This window comes from Lissotriton vulgaris, chromosome 11 (assembly GCF_964263255.1).
Source record: "Lissotriton vulgaris chromosome 11, aLisVul1.2, whole genome shotgun sequence".
NCBI classification, from domain to species: domain Eukaryota; kingdom Metazoa; phylum Chordata; class Amphibia; order Caudata; family Salamandridae; genus Lissotriton; species Lissotriton vulgaris.
Genome location: NC_141699.1, coordinates 815,664,438 through 815,683,235, shown reverse-complemented (window position 1 = coordinate 815,683,235; position 18,798 = coordinate 815,664,438).

Below are 18,798 nucleotides of genomic sequence, written 5' to 3'. Positions count from 1 at the left end.
CTGAGTGGTTTCTTGGAGGGTTGTATCTGTTGCCTTTCCGAATGCGTAATACCTCGTGAAAAAAAGCTGTACCGCTTTGTTCCGCCCTGTCTAAGCTGTCAGATTATCCGCCATTGGTGCTGACTGAGTTCAAAGAGGTATTGCTGGAAGACATGGAAGCTTGCTCAGTATTAGCTTTGGATCTGGAATTGTTGGGGATAAGGGAATCATATTTTTTATCATAGGTAAAAATCCTTCCCTGTGTATAATCTAACTCATGCCTTCTCAGGTGTCTCGCTTTTCTGTTCTTGATGTCAGATTGGTGTTTAAATAAGATTTCATCTAAAATAGTGTCGTTTTTTACTGTGGCTTCAGGTAAATTCAGGTCCTTTCTTTCTTGTTCAAGAGTTGCGATTTCAGCTTGTAATTTGACCACTTTACGATCTGCACTGACAATCAAGATTTCAATGAGGGTAATTCAATTGTTGGTGAGCGATTCCTCCCATTTTGTCATGAGATCAGTATCAAGGTCATCGTAGGTGGGAAAGATCTGGCCTCTGAGGTCTCTAGGAATATGTTTTAGTCTAAGGTATTGTTTCAACGTAGTACCGTCCCACCACTTGGAATTTTCTAGTTTTTTCAATCTCTCTAGTTTAAGAAATGTATCTTTTAAACCTTCCTTACGAGGGGGATTGGTGCTAGTGGAAGCTGATTGGGTTGACATACCCTTAGCTAGGTTTTCAAAAAGCTCTTCTGCCATTTTGTTGCGATCCATATCTATAATATGAAGCAAACGGGACGTTGAATCTAGGAGTATTCTAGATAAAAGGAGAAGTTGAAGTGCGCGGCGGCTACCCTATACTGACAGAAAAAGAGGGATCCACAGGGCTTTTGGTCAGATAAGCAACTAGGTGCACGGCCTAAGTGAGTGCACTATGTACAAAAGGGGGCTATATGTGGCGCAGATGGGTGAGTGGATAAGCCTTCTGAACCACTCGGTTAAAGTAGACTAAGCTACCTAATTGGAGATTACGGGTTTACCCAATGCACTCAGACAACAGTACAACATATATTATGTGAGCAAGTATGCAGAAAGTACAAAAAAGCAAAACAGCAGAAGTAACTCTGAAGCTCCAGAGGGAGAGTAGTCCGTTGGAGTCCTTTATTATGTCAAACAGTCAGCCGACACGTGTTTCATCGCTATTCCGAATCCTCAGGGCTGAAACAGACAAATAAGTAACAATGGAGCATTCTCTATGCGGATTTACATTAACATAAGAGTCATAATGCAAAGTCTCAAGCGCAGTTGAAAGACTTCCACTAGTATAACTCTCAAAAAAGCATCTGGTGACTTTTTAGTGCAACCACAAGACATACGTGCCTTAAGTGCGTTTAATCAGTTATCTTGTGGCCGTGCTGGTGACCATGTGCATTCGTTAAAGAACCTGGAGGATATTCCAAATTATACTTGAGAGTGACGCATTGACTGGTTTAACAGCGCAAGTGTTCTTTTTAGTGCACGGCTCATTCACACTTCATGCTCTGTGATATGTGAAAAGGTCACATGGAATTGTGACTAATGCACACGTCGACCACATACTTATAATGGCTGTATCTAAAACGAGAAGGTCTGTGCATAAAAGAGGAAGATGGGAGGAAAAACTCATCACTATTGTATTCTATGATACAACTCTGGGACAACTACGGAACGACAGTTCGTGGAAATGGAATAAATAAAGAGTGTAGTAGGCTCACCGCGCTGCTGGTGATAATTCCGACCCAGCTGGGACCGTGACCGTTGGTTTTGAGAAGAGGAAAGTCAGGGGACTGGTTCCAAAACTGTGGTGGGCCAAAAGAGTGTGACAAGTATGAGGTAAAATTGTATTGGTATGAACGAAAGAAGTTTGTTCTGTACGTTACTGAAAAACACTGTTTTTGTATGAGTTGGGCAAAATCTTGTCCAAACAAAGAATGGGTGTAAAACGCTATTCTCAATGCAAATGCATTTGTTGCATTTAAAATATAGCGTTTTACACCCATTCTCTGTTTGGACAAGATGTCTTATGTCTTGTGGTTGCACTAAAAAGTCACCAGATGCTTTTTTGGGAGTTATACTTGTGGAAGTCTTTCAACTGCGCTTGAGACTTTGCATTATGACTCCTATGTAAATGTAAATCCCCATAGAGAATGCTCAATTGTTACTTATTTGTCTGTTTCAGCCCTGAGGATTCGCAATAGCGATGAAACACGTGTCGGCTGGCTGTTTGACATAATAGAGTACTCCAACGGACTACTCTCTCTCTGGAGCTTCCAAGTTACTTCTGTTGTTTTGCTTTTTTGTACTTTCTGCATACTTGCTCACATAATATATGTTGTACTGTTGTCTGAGTGCATTGGGTAAACCCGTAAACTAATGTAGTAAGGCCATCGATCATCGCTCTTAAGTTTCCTACTTCAGCCCTTAGATCGATAATAAGCTGATAGGCGTTTAGGTCCAGCAGCTCTAGATTTGGAATAGCCATACCCACACCCGGAGGCTCGGACCGATGTTGGGATCAATCTTCTGTTTATTCGTCGGGTAAGTCTAGCAGGGGAGTGAACCTATTAGCGCAGGGATGGTTGGATTCTAGCTGTGATGATGCACAGAGGGTATTTTAAGGGAACTGGGATTAGGGTTGGAGTTACAAGTGACAGGAAGACAGTAGGTTCCCACTAAGTATGTAAGTCCTCCTTGTTTAGTACACTTGCCCCCCTGGAACATGTCTTTCTAAACATGGCTGGAATTACAGGGGAGCAGCCGAGGCTGGTGCTAGTGGATGTGGGGGAGGGTGTGCCGGTCAGGGTTAGAGGAGGAATGGAATATTCTACAGCTAAAATATCTTCACACTCAGTTATCAGGTTGTCGATGTGGTCTAATACGCAGCTACTGGCTTTGTGTTTAGGGATTTCCTAATCTTTTTCTTTTTCCCAGACTGACCACCACCCGTACCCTCTATAGATGTTCTCTTCCACATACCCACATTTTCAAAATCCTCAAAGAATACTACCCAAAGTAAGGGGGAACAGCTAGTGCCTAAGCCCTGCTCAACACAGTCTAACAACCTATCACAATAATGAGATGGTGGCAGCTGTGACCAGCCCAACAAATTGCCTATTCAGAAGAAGCAAGTAGAAAGTAGTTAAGAGCTCAAGGGCACTGGCAACGTGTGAGCTCGCGAATAAAAATAAGAACTCGTGGATGGAATGTGCAGGGAGAATGTTGTGGGGAAGGAAGCCTGTGGGAGAAGACTGCAGATGAGTAGTTCTCTAAGTACTACTATGTCAGTGCGAGGGGTCCTATGCCACGAATAAATTGTTTGAATCAACATTCAATGTTCTCTGTATCACTTCCTTTAACTGCAACAAGTGCAACTCCATCCCGTAGTGAGACAAGTGAACCTCTTCTCCACTAAAGAATTTGGTGGCATAATATTTTAGATCCTGGTGTTCCAACCTGGAGTTCTGGACTTTTTGGTTCCGTCCAGAGGTGTCAGGGAACAACACCTAAAGACCCCGGAGTTCCACCTGCCTTGGTGCACAAATGAACAGAAACACGGGCTTCTCGATGGTGGCGTCAAAGACCAAAGGTTTATTACTGCAGGGACACAGAAGTCACAGAAACTACGCATGGGCAGTAACTAGGAGCCTGTTCGAATTGTACAAAGAGGGTTGCTCCTTATATACTAAATTTTGGCCTTTAGGCGAATTCTTCATATGTTAGTACATTCCCAAACCTTTGTGTCATAAACAATAAATATTTGGCGTACACAGGAATCGTCGACAATATCTGATGTCAAAACATTACGAACGAGGGGTTCCCACTTTTCCATCATAATCCCATGTCAACTTTTCATTCAAGAGCCGGACCGCCTCATCGTAAATTTCGTTACCTCCCCCTAATAAAGGCCCAGAAGGAAAGGAGCAGAGCCAGGTGCAGAAGATAGAAAAGCAGGATAAGGGATGTTTGTGGGTTGTAAATGGGCAAGGCTACCGGCTTCGGCCTCCTAATCGTGATCAGGACAATGGACATGAAGACCAGTTTAGCAGGACTGGCCTCGGGCAGAGGAGGCAGCCTTTGTCAAGTCATGCAGCTACAGCGTGATCTGGTTTAAGGTGCACGTGTCATGAAAGAGGTGAATCTCCGGCTAAGGCTACGTGTCCTTAATCGAAATGAAGTGATCAGAGGTTATTGCGTATGTGAGGGCAAGAAGCACAAAATGGCGGCCATGACCTAAGATGGATGCCGTGGGTAGATCAGAAATGTGTTTATAAAAGGAGTGCTCTTGCTTGTTGCGTAGCGAAAACACCAGGATATACTAAATGGATCATTTGCGGTTCGCTGATACCAATATTATGTATTTCCGACAATATTGAAAACACGGGTTCAAATCGTCACGGAACCTCAGACCCTCCTTTTGCCCTTACATAGGCAATTACTCAGTCTATGTCAGAATCTAATTCTATGCTCATCAGGTCAGTGACATGCTGTTGTATCATCATCCTTTCTCGTGCCTTTTCTCCAAACGCAGGTGGTTTCCTAAAACAAGTTGCAGCACAAAGACTACACAGAGCAGGACCACACTGGATAATCAGGCAGCATGAGAAGAGGAATACTAAGATGACACCAATGACCATTAGAACCTTCCATCCCCACGCTGAAATCAGAGTCCAAAACCACTCCATGAAGGACCAGTTTCCCTTGTCTACGTGAATAGAGTCGGAAATCTTATGTAGCTTAGAGATCGCCTCATAAACTGTTGGAGCATTATTAGGAATAAAGACACAGCAGCTCGATTGGATCATTCTGCATACCCCACCTCGATCTGCAAGTATAACGTCTAGAACCATACGGTTCTGCAGCGTCATGAGTCTATCCGCCTGAAGCTCAGCTGTCAAATTGCTAAGGGCACCAGCAGTTTCGGTAATAGTAGATTCAACTACCCGTGTTAGCTGACGTATGTTTCTACTATTGGCCATAGGCCCCCAGAACGGAAGGAAGCCTTTGAAAAAGTCTCCAGCTTCCTGACCAGCAGTATCTTCTTTGCTGAAGACACCTCTCGCTAATCTGGTTCTGTGGTAATCAGATGAAGCAGTGTATGTTGGAGGCAACAATCGAGCAATATAGCATGATCCTGAAAAGTCGGCAGGCAACCATGTATAAGCTCTATCTCGACAGATGAAGTAGGTACCCCTAGCAGTAAGAAAGGCAGGGGAAGAGTTAGCCGGAAACACATAAGTCTCTACGCACTCACTCTTCCCTAGCTGAGCTCTCGGATTCCTCCCATTCCCTTGCAAACAGACCTGACCTCGGTGAGGTACGACCCAGATTGGAGTTGAGCTTTTGCGCTTGCTTTCTCCTAAACTAAGGCGATACTCTGAAGTATTCCAACTTAAATACACTCGCAATTCGTCTCTAGGGTATGATGGAGTATTATTGACGTCCTTGACCATGTCAATAATTCCCTGGACTAAAGCTTTGTTGGCAGAGTTATATTTAGTGGAACGTGGTGGACGTGGAGGATAGGTTTCAAGGGCATAAGCAAAGATGGTTTGAAGGGCCTGAAATGATCCATTGTAGCTAAAAGGCAAAACCAGATAAGGAATACCTTTATCCATAGTGTGGGGTATCAAGCCACACACCCAGCAGTCTGTAGTGTTAACTACCAGTTGGTGTTGGTGTAAGAGCTGTACAAAAGTGTTGTTAATGAATTCTGAGCGTCGAGCTTGCTCATGTTCAGGAAACGAATGAAAAGAGTGTATAGAAGAAACAGTAGAAGTAGCAGGATCAAGGGGAGGTATTGTAGTAACTGGCACAAAAATCAAATTTATACTGAAGACGATTCCACCCACCAACGTTATCAAAATAATCAAGAATGTAATAGCACATTGCATCAAAAAGCATTTGCTATGAAGAATTCTATAAAGTCTGTTTCTGCGAACATAAATCACATTTTCTCGTTGCAGCGCAGGAAGCTCCATCTTCTACAATCCGCTCGCGACCACTGATGATGTGTACGTAGATGAAAATGCCTCTATCAGCCCTGGGAGTTCCCAGAACCAACAGAAAGATCGACCTTGTGTCAGACCCCTGCAGATTCAACTAGGCACACAGCCACGACCCTACGGCTACCCAGACGGCAAGGCAATTTAAAAACAATAAAACAATAGCAAACTTCCTGGCTGAAGGCAAAAGTTCAAAATTTTTAAAATATTCACAATAGGCAGTTGCCTGCTTTATTTGTCCATTTTACGGTTTCGTAAGTTATATCTCTGCTTCGCAGGTACTGTCTGATCAGCAAATAGCGTTTCACTAGTAGCTGTTGCAGTGTTCAAGTTCGCAGATGACAGAGTTCTTTCTGATACAGGGGACAAATGTTCAGCGTTCAAAAGAGTCTTTTCTGGAGGAGAGTCAGAGCTTGGAGTGTCAGTGATCAATTTGGCATCGCTGAAAGGGATGAATTTCGGCGTGTTTTCAAATTCAGAGGAACCAATTCCCTTCTTCACCCAGTCGTCGTAAGGAAGTGGCAAAGGCACACGCTTTACATGGGACGCATGCACCCAGTGCTTGCGTCCAGCCACACGAACCGCTGTCCTCGTTGCCAGTAGGATTTGGAAGGGGCCGACAAATCTCGGCTGAAGGTTCTTCGTCCTCGCGAAGTTCCTGATGACAACGAACTCGCCTGGTTTCAGCTGATGCCCTGGACTCTCCGGAGGCTTTGGCAAAGCATCGAAAACCTGTTGATGAATAAGACTCAATTTAGCAGTCAAGTCGTAAAGGTAGTCTATCAACATAGGATATTCTAGGGAACAAAACTTTTTAGGCCTTGGCACACCCCAAATATTTGCCGGGCGGCCAAAAATTATTTCATATGGACTGAGTCCCACCCTAGAATGTACAGTTGCTCTCGTTGATAGCAAAGCCAAAGGAAGTGCGTCTGGCCAGGCTAAACCTGTGGATGCTTGTATTTTAGCTAATTTTAGCTTGAGGGTGCCATTGTAACCCTCTACTAAACCAGCAGACTGGGGATGGTTCGCACTGTGGAACTTTTGTTTGATGCCCAAACCGGCACACACACTCTGCATAACTTTCCCTATAAACTCACTTCCGTTATCTGACCATACAATCCGTGGCATTCCGTACCTAGGGAAATATTCTTTGAGAAGAATCTTGGCAGTTGATAGGGCAGTATTGTCCTTTAGTGGATATGCTTCGATCCACCTGGAAAAAGCACAAACTACCACCAGGACATATTTCAAATTATTGCATCGCTCCATGTGAATGAAGTCTAACTGAATCACTTCAAAGGGGCAGGAAGGAGGAGCGAAATGACCAGCTGGAGTTGGAGTTCCCTTGCCAGGATTATGCATCAGGCATACCATACAATTTTTCACCACTCTCTCTGCACACTTATTGATCCCATCATTCTTCCAGACCGGAGCCAACATCTTACAAATTCCCTTAGAACTTATATGCGCTACTCCATGCGCCATTGTCACCACTGCAAGCACATACGCGTCAGGCAACATCCAACGCTGCTGTTCTGTCAAATCAATCCAACACCCATTCGAATCTAATTTGCCCATACTTTCTTTCCATACACGTTTTTCTTCCTCAGTTGCTTCTTTCTGAATCTCTTTCACGCCTTCCATAGTATCCTCACACATTCCAGAGTCAGCAATCCATCTTGCAGACGTAGCAACATACATTCTGCTCATCGTGTCTCTAGCTGTCTGTTTAGCAATTTCATCAGCAAAAGCATTCCCACGACCAACATCATCCGTGATTGCTTTATGAGCACTGCACTTTACAATCGCAACTTCAGTCGGCAAGGTTAGAGATTCCAACAAGTCGTTAACTAGCTGACCATGTTGGATCTTAGTCCCATGGGACGTAATGAAACCTCTTTCTCTCCACAAACGGCCAAAACTATGGGCCACGCCAAATGCGTACTGACTATCTGTGAACACATTCACTCTCTTTCCCTTAGCTAAAACACACGCTCTTGTTAGAGCGATTAATTCTGCAGCTTGGGCAGAATTCTGCCTCACTCTTGCAGTCTCCACAATCGTCTTCAAAGTCGTTACTGCATAAGCAGCAGTCACATCACCATTCTCCAATTTAAAACATGACCCGTCCACATACAGCGTACCATCTGGATCGGATGGCGGAGTATCCTTTAGGTCGATGCGTCCTTTTGTCTCTTCCTCCGTTTTAAAACAACAATCATGTGGCTCGGAATCACTCGACTCTTGATCAGTCGGCAACAGCGTTGCTGGATTCAATACATTACATCTTTTGATCTGAATATGACTCGCTAGTAATGTCAGCTCGTAACCAGATAGTCTCGCACTGGTAAGGTGTTGTGTCTTCGTTCGATTCATGAGTGTATCCACTGCATGAGGAACCATGACCACTAGCATGTTGTTCATCACCAAACCAGCAGATTGTCGAATGGAAGCCGCAGCTGCCGCTGTAGCTCTCAAACAACTAGGCAACGCTCTAGCTACCGGATCTAATGTTGATGAAAAATACGCACAAGGGCGTTGTTTATCACCAAACTTCTGTGTCAGAACACTCAACGCGCAACCTTCCCTCTCATGAACATAGAGCGTGAATGGCTTACTGTAATCAGGTGTACCCAATACAGGAGCTGAACACAAGGCTTTTCGTAATTCAGTAAAACTCTCTTGACATTCATCAGACCATGGTACCGGACTCGGAACATTTTTCCCAGTCAAAGCTACCAACGGTTTTGCTAAAAGAGAAAAATTTGGGATCCACTGTCTACAGTAAGAGGTAATACCTAAAAAGGCACGTACTTCTCTCTGCGTGCGAGGAACGCTCATCTGTGTAATTGCTTTTATTCTCTCTGGGGTCAACTTCCTTCCCTCCTTTGACAAGAGATGACCTAGGTAGGTCACTTCTTGGCAGCAGTATTGCATTTTAGAAGGTGACATCTTATGGTTCAAATTAGACAAATAATGCAATAACGAAATCGTAGCTGCTTTGCAAGTTTCCTTATCATCAGCAGCCACTAAAAGATCGTCTACATACTGTACTAGAGCAGAACCTGGAGGAAGGACAAAGGAATCTAACTGGCTTTTCAATGCTTGACTGTAAATGGATGGGCTCTCACAATAGCCTTGTGGAGCGCGTTTAAATCTGAAACTTCGACCTCCTAGACAGAAGCCGAAAATATCTCTGCTTTCCTCGGCTATCGGAATGCTGAAAAAGGCATTCTTCAAGTCGATGACTGAGAACCAAGTAGCTGTAGCAGGAATCAGTGTTAACAAAGCAGTAATGTCTGGAACTACAGGAAACTGCGGAATTACAATCTTATTAACTTCTCTAAGGTCGATAACAAACCTATAAACTGGAGGCTTTGTAGGATCAGTTCGTTTCAAAATCGGTAGTACAGGACTGTTACAGACATTTCCTCTTGTTTCCTCAACCACACCTTTCTTAATCAAATCTTGCACAATCAATAAAAGTGCACGCTCACCTTCACTAGATATTTTGTATTGAGGAATTCTTGGAAATTTTACATTTGCTCTTAAAGTCACCACATATGGTGGTATTTCTAAAAGGCCTACATCATTAGGACCAGTCGCCCAAAGAGAATCAGGGAGTGAACGTAGCTCTGGCGGGAGTGCATCCATTGACAAATACATCGGAGAAATGATATTTTTACCCAACGTAAGCTGTACCCCTTCCGGAGAACAGTACAATGTCGCATATAGTCGTTTTAACAGATCTAAACCAAGCAGATTTTCATTACAACCTGTTGTCAAAATCAGAGGTGCTTTTAAATGACACGGCCCAACAGAAATAGACAAAGGACCAGATATTGGGTTGTAAACAGGGGCGCCTGAAAAACCTACAGAGACATTTGTTGAGCCAGACAAAGGTGCGCCAGGGAGTTTCGCATGAATGATCGAACTTTTTGCGGCACCAGTATCCAACAGAAACGGTTCGACTACACCTGATGTTGCTACTGCGACATAAGGCCCACTCTGATCCACTGGAACTGATACTACTCCCTCTCTTTGTCCATGGCTGTCCTAGTACCCATTTTGCTGAAATCCCTCATCTACTTCACAATAATCTTCAACAAGGTATTGTTGAGATCTGTTTTGCTGAGTAGACTGTCCATTTCGTTGATCAAAGTGATTTGATGGACGATCATTCGTTTGTGGAGGCATAACACCTCGTCCTCGACCTCTAGAATTTTGCACAAAACCACCACGACCTCTCTGAGCTGCTGCTGCATTATTCTGTGCTAAGATTGGACATTCATTTTTGTAGTGACCCTCTTTCTTACAATATGCACATTGGTTCCACTGATATTGAGGCCTCGATGTACTATAATCTGTTCTTTGATACGAACCCTGTTGCATATTAGTCTGATTCGTGCGAGGCGGATACGCCTGCTGTAAAAGAACTTTAGTCTTTAAATCCTTCGTTTTCTTGTCTGATTTCTCCTTTTCCTCTTTATCCCTGTTTTCGTAGTACTGTGCAGTCGCAAGTGTTTGCGCAGGTGTGGAAACAGCCCACGCACTTTCTGAATCTTTCAGTTTATTGCATAATTCAGGTAACAAATTATGCACAAATTTATCGACAAACAGTCTCTGTCCTCCTTCTGTACTCATGTCCTGACCACTATGATCTACAAAAGTCTCTTCAAACCTCGTGAAGAAATCGGAGACACTTTCGTCTTTCTTCTGCCTGCATGCTGATAACTTGTCCCAATTAACACGTAATGCGGGCATCAGAGTCTTCATTAGATCAATTATTCTACCTGGAAGATTAGCAATTAGAGGTTCGGGTTTTGCACCACCTACTTGCTGACCATCCGCTGCAGTGATGGCTGCCCAGTCACCACCTAAGGCAACTTGATGATCCTCTCTACGAATCTTAGCCCACACTGGTTGCGGAACCACGTTGCCAAATAACATATCTATGTCTGCTAAGTTCATTATACAAGCCTCAACTGTCTGTGTTAATTCCTTGTAATATCCAGCAGGATTCTAACGCGGATCTGGCAAAGCCTGCTTCACTGCTAATACTTCAGCTCGCTTCCACGGAATGTGTATCCACACTCTTTGGAATTGGGCCGGAGCGGCTGCAATATTATTTGGTGCGTCAGCTTGCACAGCTTCGCGCCAAATTGGAGGAACCTCCCTCATTGGATATTGGCGACTTAGCTTCGTCTTGCTTTTCTCTAAATCTCTCGGTGAACGAAGTGATGGATCATTCCTATAACTTAAAATCAGTTCCATCGCTTCTTCTATATTTTCACCCACTATCATTCCAGCAGCAAACTCTTTCTGAACCTTAATCAAATCTTCTAAATTTGATTCAACATCATCTTCTTCTATCTCCTCACGTAACAACGAGCACATCTCGTCAAAGACATACCGTTGCGTTGGCTCTTTCCACTGCATAAACGTTTCTAGCACATCTCTCGTATTATATCTCCTACTCTTCGAAATCCATCTGAGAGCCGTGGAATCTAAAATTCCCCGTTCCTCAGTACTCGGAAGCTGACTACGTCTTTGAACAGAATCGGAAGTAGGAGTCTTAATTAGAGTTTTATAGAAAGGAGATAGCATATTAGATACAGAATCAGTGATTCTCCGACGAACAGAAAGTGGAGTCAACATACTCGCAGACGCAGAAAACATAGTAGAGGTAGGAACAGATAACGGAACAGTAGGAGTATCAAGGAAGATAGTTTGTGGAACAGTAGGTGCAAGCGAGACAGATACAGGTATAGAAGTCGGCAATCCAGGAGGAGGAGGAGCCGTAGGAACATTTACATTGACCACAGGAGGTACAGGAGCCTGATTCTGAGGGACAGGAGCAGGAACACCAGGTTGTCCAGCAACCGGCAATTGAACATTCGGTAAAGGTGGAGCCGTAGCACCTTGTCCATACGGTGGAGGTGACCGTAACAAATAAGACAGCAGAGGATCGTTTTCGGAATCCTCCAGTATCTTAGCTGTTTTCGATGGCAAGGCAGGATAGCACTTGTCAATCGCTAAATTGTGTTCTCTAATGGCCACCTCTATGGCTTTCTCACACTCGTTCACTTGCAGCTGCTTAGCCGCTTGTTCCAGAGTCAACTCTTCTTGCTCTTTTTGTTCTTTCTTTAACCTTTTTATTTCTCTCTGTTTGGATTCTTTTCGCCAGAAACGGAAAGAATCAAACATTGCCGGCCGGGCTTTCTTCCTAAACAATTTCGCTTCTAAATTGTCGAGAATCTCGGGTTCAAAACTACCATGTAATGGCCAACTAAGGACACCATCCTTCTTACAGTAACGGACCCACACCTCATTATAAGATATAGGACCCACACCGTGTTTACAATATAAGTCATATAGGGGAGTCCCAATCGGAGGAACCAGACATGAGTCCTCCAATCGTGAGTCACTGTTGCAACTAAAACAAGACAACATACAGTTTTTCCGACTTACCATTTTCAGTCCGGAACACAAAACAAACAAAACACGGAACAGATATGTGCACTCGAACCAAGAACTTAGGCCTACCAAAACGAACTGATGTATCGATACCCAAACTAAACCAAATAGATTATCGTAACTAGAACAACCAGTGATAATCTTACAAAACCAAACCAAACCAAGAACCGATCAAGGATTTTAACAACCCTCACAAAGTAACCAGCTAGCTATCACTAAATACTTAACTGAGGCACTGAAGACGTCACCAAGGAGAAAACCCGTCACGTTTCGCTGTACTAAGGACTGCACCTCGGGTCCAAGACAGGGCGACGGTCAAGGCAACGGCCCACTGCAGCCGTCCTGAACGGGAACCCTCGTGGAAGAGAACGTCGGGCCACTTTTGCGATATGCCGGGATCGATGAAGTGGGGCGCCTCCCTCAGGAATCTTCACACGAAGCTTCTCGAACTCTTCAGGCTTTTGGACCGGTACCGAATGACGTCGCCCCACGTTGGGCGCCAATTGGAGTTCTGGACTTTTTGGTTCCGTCCAGAGGTGTCAGGGAACAACACCCAAAGACCCCGGAGTTCCACCTGCCTTGGTGCACAAATGAACAGAAACACGGGCTTCTCGATGGTGGCGTCAAAGACCAAAGGTTTATTACTGCAGGGACACAGAAGTCACAGAAACTACGCATGGGCAGTAACTAGGAGCCTGTTCGAATTGTACAAAGAGGGTTGCTCCTTATATACTAAATTTTGGCCTTTAGGCGAATTCTTCATATGTTAGTACATTCCCAAACCTTTGTGTCATAAACAATAAATATTTGGCTACACAGGAATCGTCGACAATATCTGATGTCAAAACATTACGAACGAGGGGTTCCCACTTTTCCATCATAATCCCATGTCAACTTTTCATTCAAGAGCCGGACCGCCTCATCGTAAATTTCGTTACCTCCCCCTAATAAAGGCCCAGAAGGAAAGGAGCAGAGCCAGGTGCAGAAGATAGAAAAGCAGGATAAGGGATGTTTGTGGGTTGTAAATGGGCAAGGCTACCGGCTTCGGCCTCCTAATCGTGATCAGGACAATGGACATGAAGACCAGTTTAGCAGGACTGGCCTCGGGCAGAGGAGGCAGCCTTTGTCGAGTCATGCAGCTACAGCGTGATCTGGTTTAAGGTGCACGTGTCATGAAAGAGGTGAATCTCCGGCTAAGGCTACGTGTCCTTAATCGAAATGAAGTGATCAGAGGTTATTGCGTATGTGAGGGCAAGAAGCACAAAATGGCGGCCATGACCTAAGATGGATGCCGTGGGTAGATCAGAAATGTGTTTATAAAAGGAGTGCTCTTGCTTGTTGCGTAGCGAAAACACCAGGATATACTAAATGGATCATTTGCGGTTCGCTGATACCAATATTATGTATTTCCGACAATATTGAAAACACGGGTTCAAATCGTCACGGAACCTCAAACCCACCAAAAACGTCATCCCTGCAAAAAACCCACATGTGCTTGTTGAATTTTCACATGGCTTTATCAATGACAGAAGACTTATTTTCACCCCACCACTATTCCCTAGGCACACACTCAGCCCATAGGATGAAACATCTAGACCATTGATTTTTGATTTCCATCAAATACTAAATGTCCTTTAGCAATGCCAGACCTTTGCACACCACCATGTCATTCTCTCCCAAGTGAAGTACTAGAACATCTGGAAAACTATGCCTTCTCAGCAACTTATTTAAACATTGCAACAGCTCTCGCCATCACAGACCACCTTTTCCATGCCAGGTAACTTGAAACAAACTTTTTTCAAGCCTGTGGTTAGCACTTGACCTTTTTTTAGTTTGTGCTTTTCCACCTACTTAATGAAGGAGTGTCCTATGATCCAAATAGACAGGTCAACTACCTCTGGACCTGTAACTGCACCTGAAAAGACAACATATATGAGACACAACCAAAATGTCTCATATCGTCTCAACCTTGGCTCTTTGATCTGTCTTAGATTGACGGTGGGGGAGATCTATCTTGCCATCTGCACCCCCAACTAAGCATGGGCGGAAAATCCGTTACGCTCGCGGATTTTGCGGATTTTCGGTAAATTCGCAATCCGCGAGATTCGCGAATTTCCCGCAAAATCCGCAAATCTGCGAGCAGCGGATTTTATGGCTTGCTCGCATTGTTCGCGTGAGTTCGCGGCTTCCCAGTTTAACTTCGCGCCCCGTGAATAAGCGCTAAATTGCAGAAATACGATCTTAGCAAAACTGAAACTACTTACCAGGTTCAAAAGTTCAAGCTCATCATTCGTAGCCATTTCCTGTAGTGCTTCCTGAGGGGCCCCTCCAGAGTTCAGTTGCCTACTTGCAACTATTATGTGACCCTGCTCTGACCCTCAGAATAGTTACACAAAGGTCCTGAATTACAGCTAAGGCAGACAAGCAGGAGCCAGGCTGGAAGTTCAAATCCAGTGACACATAAATCAGCCCCTAATTCATTATTGTCAGTTGGGGCAGGGCAGGTGTTGTAACTAATTTTGCAACAATGAAAGCACTTAGCAAGTGCAAAAGATCACTAATCAGGAAGCACTAAGGAAGCAGGTGCCAGCTAAAAAAATATTCTGTGACACATTAATCAGCCCCAAATTAATTCAGGTCACTTGAGGCAGGGAAGGTGTGCTTTGCTTTGCCACAATAATGTACACTGGACAACCAGAGGGTGCTGTGATGAAACAGAGGGTGGCATGGGTGGGCCAGAGGGTGGCATGAGTAGTCAGAGAGTGGCAGTGGTGACAGAGAGTGGCAGTGATGAAGAAGAGTGTCCCAAACAGGCTGGACACGTAGAAACAACAAGTTCGCAAAACTTGCGACCCGACAGGTAAGTTCGCGTTTGCGAAATTGTACAAAACCCTCGTGATCTGGCAGAAACCAGCGCGAACACAAAAAAAAATCCGCAAATTCGCGAGAATTCGTGGATTTTGCGGATTGCGAGTTCGCAAATCCGCAAAATTCGCGAACGCGAGATTCGCAAAATTCGCCCATGCTTACCCCCAACCTCCGTCAGTCCAACTCGCAAAGCCCTTTCTTTCCCACCATTTCTGACACCTGGAAAGACCCAAAAAACATCCATGACAATAATCTTGAAAACAAAATCCTCTCTTACATCCCATTACATATTGGCAGCTCCATCAATATGTTGCCAAAAAGATGCCTTCAAAATGGCCTTCGCATTCAGGGTCACCTATCTCTTTCTCTTGCCCATCCCTCTAGCATCCTACTTCCCAGTTCTAATAGCAGATGGTGCATAGCCCCTGAGGAGCTAGCCCATAAATGCAATCACTGCCAACTTTCGCACTATTGTGACCCTAGATAAGTCTCCCTCAACCATTTTCAGTATGAACTGAACTATATCCTCTCCTCTCCTATGCTCATACCTCAGTCCTCCGCCTGGTGCCACTGGATATAAACTCCTCCCAAGCCTGCGCATAAGACCTCCTGGTAGATTCTGACAAAGTCCCTACCACCAACTGTAGCATCCTTTTTCACCAATGGTCCTCATATTGACCAGCAAAGGTATCTTGACCATGTCTGCCTAAGTGGCCAGCCCATGGAACCTTTCCCAGTGTGAACAAGACAGAGCATCCACAATGCCATTATCCACTCTCAGCACATGTCTAGCTTTGAAAGAAACATCATTTCTTAAATACCCATCATGAACACCCTCAGAAGCTTGAGTACATGTGTATCCCATTTCAGAGAGTTTGTTTACAATGTGTACTACAGCCATGTTGTAAATTCTGAACAAATCTTCTTGCGCACCAATTCTGTGGCCCATTGGTCACGTAGTACTACTCTACAGTGAAGATTGCATGGCCAAGTAAGCTATTCTACGTATGTTTGTTAAGATGAGAAGGCTTTCTTTTACTTGCTTATGCTCACTCAGTAAAATAAGAGAGTGGTCAAGGTCACGTTGGACACCCCAAAGTTGCATCTTAGCTAGGTCTAGTATTATAATATTAGCAGCAGTGGGTGTACTGATGACCGTGCACCATGGCTGGAAAGAAGTATTAGGAGGACAGCCCCATTCCATTTCCAGTTTTCAGACTTTTATTATTTTTCAAAATTCAAGCTCATCAATAGCTCTGACACTCCATTAAAGTTTGTCTTGAGGCTTTTCAAAAATTGCCTCCAACAAAATGCTGAACCTGATATTTTGGATAGAATATAGTGTAAGCATAATGTAGTGATGTGTGTGTTTTTTTATAGGGGAGGTGTATCTGGCATCCATAAAATGGGTAGTGTTTTTCTAGCTGCACTGACCATCAGTGCTGGGGCCATTAGTGACGGCGCCACCCAGTCAGCAGATGCAGCAACGATAGGGTAAGCCAGCGATAGTGGAAGGTGGTGGTAAGTCATATTGCTTTCTTATTGACAATTAATTATATACTTACTACAAGGGTGTAATATTGACTGGTGAACAGTGGAACACACACCTCTTTAGCACATAAAGCGAGGGTGGAGTAATGACCTCTTCTGCCTACAAATCAGCAGACAAAGTTTCATAAAGACTTTTAACTATGACGAGTTGATGGAAAAGGGAAAGGTGGATGGAAGGAGAAAGGATTGTTGAAATGTAATATGATTGGAAGAGAAGGATGCATGGGTGAAAGGATGCATATAGGTGGCTGATAGGATGCATATGTGGGTGAAGGATGGATAAAAGGGTATACAGGTGAAAAGATGCCTACCTGGGTGGGTGGAAGTATATTGGTGAAAGGATGCCTACCTGGGTGGGTTAAAGGAATCCTTCGGTGGGTTTAATGGGTGAAAGAGTGCATGGGTGGGTAAATGTAGGGTGGTAAACAGTTTGTTGAGACTGACACCCATACATGGATAGATGGATGGTTTTCAAAGGTGAAGAGTAGACAGGAGTGAGAGAATGTAAAACATAAGCCACTGATGAAGGGGACTTCATTGAGAGCAGACCGTTGAAGTTCAATGTGCTTTTTAGGGGTAGTCACTGTCCTGTTGCAGGGATTCTGCTCATACACAGAACTGTGCACAGAGTCCCAGGACCTCAGGAAATTGCGGTGGACCAAAAAACTCACCTCAGTACCTAGAACCCCTAACCGACTATCATTAGTGTCTCATTAGCTCTTCGTCCTAAGGCAAAGTTACCAATGATTAGACAACCCAGAACATGCGACTTAGGTTACTCTCAGGAATGGTGGGAATAAAGAACACTCTTTAGTTTGTTATTCTCATACCAGTCCACAAGGTGAGTAAATAGAGACACGGAAAAGTTTTAAATGTTTATTTTAACGACGTGCTCTAAGATGCAGCATTTTGGCTAACATAAGCAGGCTTATGATTAAGCATTGTTACAATTCCAAAAAACACAAAAGGAGAAATCATATTATAATGATAATGGAAACAGCTCCTATAGTGCCTTGTGTACCACCCTCCCTTGCTAAGGACTAGGTTTTAAAATAATAGAAGGTCTCTTAGACTTGAATGGGGAACCCCATACCTGCAAGATCAGTAGAGATTAATCACATCAGGATCTGCAAAAGCTCTCTCTCTCTGGAAACGGATTTTCTCCAAGTCCTCTAATCATGCATGCAGTGCAATAATGAAGGCCCCAGATTTTCAATTAGCTGCAGCTGCGTGCATGTTGTGTCTAGAAAGTGGGCCGATCAGCCCGAACGACAGTTAACATTGTTATGTTAAACTTGGAGGCTTCTGTACTCATTGTGCAGACTAAGGGCGCAATGTAAGTCTAGGGATGGTGAAAACAAGCCAATCTCATGTGAAAAAATTCACGCAGCCTAATTAACAACAACAGTTACATGCAGTGTTGTGGGCAAAAGCAGCAAAAAGGTAAAATTGTGTTTAAACTTCTAATAAGTCTAGGATAACATAGCAATATGCGCAAGCAGGGCCCTGCCTTCACTACACCCTCAGTTGATCAGAACACGTACATGAAGGGAGGCAATTTAGAAATGCAGAGTTCAAGTTCGAATGAGATGGAACCAAGTTCAAAAATTTGCCAAACTGGATAAATGGGAGTAAAAAAATGTATTTTTTTAGGAAAAAGTGTTTCAAGGAGAATGCACTATCTAAACCCTTAAGTTTAAAAACAGGAAATATTGTTCAAGCACCGGACGTGGTGTAGATGGATCAATGTCAAATCAGTCCAGCAGCATGTAGGCACAGTACATTGCACCAGTCTCCAAGAGGAAGTCATTGTTATCATCAGAGAACATTTCAGCCATCCAATTAAGAAATGGGAAGGGACATACATGTTCTTCGATA